The sequence below is a fragment of the Microtus ochrogaster genome, linkage group LG5 (genome assembly GCF_000317375.1).
Source record: "Microtus ochrogaster isolate Prairie Vole_2 linkage group LG5, MicOch1.0, whole genome shotgun sequence".
NCBI classification, from domain to species: domain Eukaryota; kingdom Metazoa; phylum Chordata; class Mammalia; order Rodentia; family Cricetidae; genus Microtus; species Microtus ochrogaster.
In genome coordinates this window covers 41,370,092-41,375,563 of record NC_022031.1, presented here as the reverse complement: position 1 = coordinate 41,375,563, position 5,472 = coordinate 41,370,092, and the positions used below count along the sequence as shown (strand labels likewise).

The 5,472-nt window shown below is 47.4% G+C and overlaps 1 long non-coding RNA gene across 1 annotated transcript in view; it reads right to left on the bottom strand.

The window, feature by feature from the left end:
* The window catches only part of LOC113457745, a 13,222-nt gene that overhangs the window by 2,531 nt on the left and 5,219 nt on the right, over positions 1–5,472 (bottom strand). The window contains exon 4 of the long non-coding RNA XR_003378248.1: positions 1,815–2,059. This is a non-coding gene — a long non-coding RNA (uncharacterized LOC113457745). The remainder of the gene's footprint in view (positions 1–1,814; positions 2,060–5,472) is intronic.

Here is a 5,472-nt window from a genome sequence, read left to right as displayed (position 1 = left end):
GGGAGTGGTGCTGCCCGCAGTGGGCAGGCCTTCCCATTTCGATTATGGAATTGGAGGCCTGTCTCCAGGGTGATTCTAGGTTTTGTCAAATTGACAACACTAAGCATCCAGAGACGATGTGAAGAAGTTAGACATGTCATTCATTGGTGGCGGCTGTAAGACACTACAGCTGCAGGTGAAGACAATTCGGTAGTTCCTCAGAAAGCTAAATATAAATGGCTGTGGTGGGACACACCTGCAATCCCAGAACTTGGGAGACAGAAATAAGAGGTGGGGGTACATGATCACCCTAGGTTACACAGTGAGTTTATAGCCAGTCTGGGCTACATGAAACCCTGTCTCAAAACCTTAAAGAATAAAAAAGCCAAATATGTATATTTTATCACATAGCTCATAATTCCTCTCCTAGGAACCAAAGAATATAAAACACATTTCCAAACAAAGTAAAGAGGGTTCCCTGTGCCATTACATTCTTAGTGTGTGTGTTTGCAGGTGCGCAGTGCATATGGAGTTCGGAGGACAACTTTGAGCGTTATTTCTCAGCAGTGACATCCACCTATCTCCTGAGACAAGGTTTCTCACTGGGACCTGCGGCTCTTTGACTAGGCTGGTCTGACTGGGCAGCAAGCCCGCAGGGAGGCCCCATATCCACCTTCTCAGCATTGAGAGTATAAGCATGTGTCACCAAGTCCAGGGTTTTAGTGACTGCTGGGAGTTGAACTCAGGTCCTTGGGCTTATATGGAAAGCACTTTCCTGACCTGAGTGGTTTCCCTTAAGCACTGTAATACCCCTATTTAAAATATCTGAGATTGGGGGCTGGAGAGATGGCTCGGTGGTTAAGAGTATTAATTGTTCTTGCAGAGAACCCAGGTTCAATTCCCAGCACCCACATGGTGGCTCACAACCATCAGTAACTCCAGTCCCAAGGGATCCAACCCCCTCTTCTGGTTTTCATAGGAACTGCACACACTTGGTACATAGACAAATTCTTATATGCATACAATAAAAAGAAATAAAAGATAATGTAAGATACACACATGAGGGGTGTATTACACAGCCAAAAGAGGAATATAATTTTGACACATGCTCCCTCCTGGATGAACCTTGGAAATGTTGGACTCTAGCGTCCAAACACCGAGAAGGAGTCGCCCCCAGAGACCATCTCACACACCACAGCCGATGCAAAAGCATGAGGATTTTATTCTGTCATGACAGGGTCCCCCAGCATTCGGGAAGCCGAGGGACCCCGAATAGCTGGTACAGTCTACTTTTAAAGGGGCCAAAGAAGCAAGGGGGGGTTGTTCTTTGACTATTCTGATCGGCTTATTTGAAAGGACTATTACCAATAATTGACTGGAGAGCTGTTGCCAGATCAGATGAGGTAAGAGGTCATTTTGACCCCGTTTCCCAGGGGACCGAACCAAAGCATACGTATATGGGTAATTGTTCAGGAACTGAGTACGTGTGAGTGTAGCTGTTAGGTCCTTGGTTCCCAGGGGAGGAGGGGAAGCACTATGGCACAGAGGCTGAGAGGATTCAAAAATGGCTTCAGGATTGTCTTAAAGTCTTACAGAAAAATGCTAAGCGAAAAAGATACAAACAGACAGATACAATATAACTCTTTATACATAAATGTAAATTTGTAGATTAGTCCATATCAGGGCCTGGTGACTGGTATGTAGGAGCCATTTTCTGAAGTTTACAGTTGATAGGAAGATTTGGGGATTCCTATACAGGGCTGACCACACCAAATGCGTCAACTCCTTTCCCTTTCAGAGTTGCCAAAGGCCAGACCACAAATGTGAATTCTTACCTTTCAGGGCGGATGTCTGACCTCCCAGGTGATCTCATTCTTGTTGACAGAGGGTTTCATGCTACAGCTCAGGCTGGCCTGGAACTCCTGGACTTCCCCCTGCCTCAGCCTTCAGAGCGTCAGGATTGTAGACATGAGCCACCAACGCCCCTTTCCATTGGATCTTGAGTGTTATTCCTCTGCTCATCCAGGCAATTCTGCTTCAGGATTGACGAAGGGGGTTGATTCCAGGAATCATTGTGGCTCTAGTCAGGAGGAGAGGAGGCCAGAGCAGATTCAGAACAAGAGGATCTGAGGCTGAGGTGCACCTCTGAGACTTGGAGGCCAGTGGATTAGTCATGGGTATATAAACAAATCAAGACCGGAGTCATTGGCGGGAGGCCTGAGGATCAGCACCCAGCCCTCAGCTACCCAGCATGACTAGGAAATCTCGGCTCTCACCGTGGAAGGCATCAGACCTCTCATTCCTTGGATTCCTACTGAATACCTACTATGTGCCTTGTGTTGGCAGGATGCTGGGGCTACAGAGCAAATGAAGTAAGGGTAAAATATTCATACATGCTTAGACGTGAAAAATCCTCAACAAAGGCATGCTAGAAAGCCAGGCACAAGAGGCCACCATATAGTGTTCGGTTCTGATTACATGAAATGTTCAGAGAGAGTAATTGCACAGACCCAGGAGATGGGGCTGATATCAACTGCAGTGGAAGAGGGGATCGATGAGGGATGATGGAGAATGTTCTAAAGCTGTGCTGTAGTGATGGTTCATACAACCATAAATGCACTAGAATCAGTGCGGTGCATTTAGGGGAAGTTTGTGGTGTGTACATTATAGGGCAAGAGCAGCTTCTTGTTGTTTTTGTTTGCTTCCTTTTTAACCACAAGACTCTGCTTTTCTTCTATGGAAATATGGACAGCTGTCAGGGGCAGGGACCAGGAGACTCTTCATTTAACTCTGAGGTGAAGCTGGCATTTGTCAGCACTCAGGGCAGATGGGAGCCCAGAGGAGTCCATTTCTACCATAGAAAGTGCAGGCTTGGTCTCACTGTACCTTCCACTCCAGCCTCTAGACTTTTTCTCTTCTCACACTGACTCTTATTCCCCTGCCAGGCTTTGAACCTGGCTGGTTAGCAAGAGGAAGGTACGCTGGGTTAGAGGGTACCTGGTTGCAGCCATATTCCAAGCAATGGACGGGGAAGATAGAATATGGAACTTGGCAGTCGGGGCCTGGGGTTGATGCAGCACATCTGCCTCAATATATATATATTACAATATTCTGTCTGTGTGTATGTATCCCTGCAGGCCAGAAGAGGGCACCAGACCCCATTACAGATGGTTGTGAGCCACCATGTGGTTGCTGGGAATTGAACTCAGGACCTTTGGAAGAGCAGGCAATGCTCTTAACCTCTGAGCCATCTCTCCAGCCCCCCCTGCCTCCAGTTCTTAATGTGATGTGAGTGACTTCTGGGTACCTGAGTGGTCCTCTCTAGAGCTAATTGTATTGGTCCCTCCTAGTGTCTCTGGACAGCTCAGCAAACCAAGAATTAACATCTAACCCAGTAAGGGCCAAGCAGGACCTTATCAGTGTCTGTGTTATTTGGTACCCTGGTGAGCTTTTGTTTGCTTGACTGCTCTGTTATTATCATTTCCTTTTTTCTTTCGGTTTTTCGAGACAGGGTTTCTCTGTAACTATGGAGCCTGTCCTGGAACTCACTCTGTAGACCAGGCTGGCCTCGAACTCACAGAGATCCACCTGCCTCTGCCTCCCAAGTGCTGGGATTAAAGGTATGAGCCGCTACTGCCCAGCTTGAGTGTTCTATTTTATTTTGGAGATAGGTTTTGGTTATGGTAGCCAGGCTGGTGGCACTACACCTCTGTCTCCTGACCCAGCTTGTGGCATATTGATTGATTGATTGATTTTTTTTTTAATGGTCATTCCACCATTTTCTTGGTCTCAGGACTCTAAGGTCTAGAGGTAAATTGTTTGGGATATAGCTCATGGCTGACTTAAACTCTGGTCTTCTGTTTCTTCTTGTTAGGTAGCCGCTTAACTCTTGGGGATGCGGCTGACTCAGGCACAGTCCAGCTCCTTAGATAGTGGGGATCTGGACTTGAGACCCAGTTCTGATACGGGAGAAATTGTTTGCAGCATGGATGTGGGAAGAGGGAGTTTGGGATGATTTTCTTTGAATGAAGGCCTTTCCCCAGGGAGCTGGGTGGTTCCAACCTGCCCAGGAGCCCAGGACAGCCTTGTCTGTGGGCAGTGCCCTGGAGGTGAGTCACAGGGGAGGAAGACTGCTCCTCTAAGGAACGAGGCCACCCACAAGGCTTCATTATCTAGCACAATGTAAAGTAATTGCCTCCATTTAGCCAGTGCCTAATATGAGCCTGGCACTGTGGGAGGTGCTTCCTCGGCTTTATCCCACTTAATCCAGCAACACAGCAAAAGGTGGGCGGTATTATTCCTGTTACTGAAGAGAAAACTGAGGCTCAGGGCGAGGCAGCCTGGTAGTGCGCATCCCTTCCCTTCAGCTCAAGATCAGTCTCATTCCCTGCCTCCCTCAGGGCTGTCTCTGTCCCGTGTCCATTGCTTGCCTCATGGACTGTGGGCCTCAGAGCATCAGGTGCTGTACTAGCCCAGAGCTTCTGCAACCCAGGAAGCTGGTCCTACTGGGCTCTGTGGGTTGGTCCCCTAGATTTCCAGACTGGACCAAATAACAAAGTTAAAGAGGAACTCAACCAACGTCACAAGGGGTAAAGTGAGCCCTGGCCCTCACATTGCCCTTCAAGGTCAACATGGGGACCCTTTAAAGGTCATAAGGAAACAACCCAGTGAGTTTGAGAATGAGGTATCCACAAGCCACGGTAGTCAGAGGCTGCTTGTTTGTTTCCCAACTGCCGAGTCTCCCAAAATAATCACACAGAAATCTATATTAATTACAGTACTGTTTGGCCAATAGCTTAAGTGTATTTCTGGCTAACTCTTATATCTTAAATTAACGCATTTCTATTAATCTGTGTATTGCCATGTGGCTGTGGCTTACCAACAAGGTTCCGGTGGGCTCCAGCAGAGGTGTCTGTCCCCTGCGGGCAGCTACATGGCTTCTCATCAACTCTGCCTTCTTTCTCTTAGCATTCAGTTTAGTTTACCCACCTAGTTCTATTCTGCTAAGCCACTGGCTGAAACAGCTTTATTCATTAACCAATAAAAGCAACTTCCCACACCAAGCTGCCTGTTAGTTTAGCCAGTAGTTTCTCTTTCAAACAACTCACTTAAAGAAAAAAAAATGCAACTCTCCCTTTATTTTAAAAAGAAATGCTGGCTGGGAACTCACTGTCTCTAGATCATCTATCAAGTATTTTAACAACCGTGCTCATCCGTGTGCACCCACCGTTGCCGTGTGCCAATGTTGACCACACTCTGTGCCCCACATGCTCCATATTGCTCCCAGGGACCTTTTCAAACTTCTTCATCCTGTTTACTGTGTGTTTTGTCACACGATGCTTAGAGTCCTGGAGGGTGTGGGAAGGGCACAGAGTTTCATGTTCTTGAGTCAAAGAACACTTGTGTCATGCTGACAGGAGAGCTATAGTGAGCTAGTGAATGTGGGGCCCAGGTCGTGTGTGTGTGTGTGTGTGTGTGTGTGTGTGTGTGTGT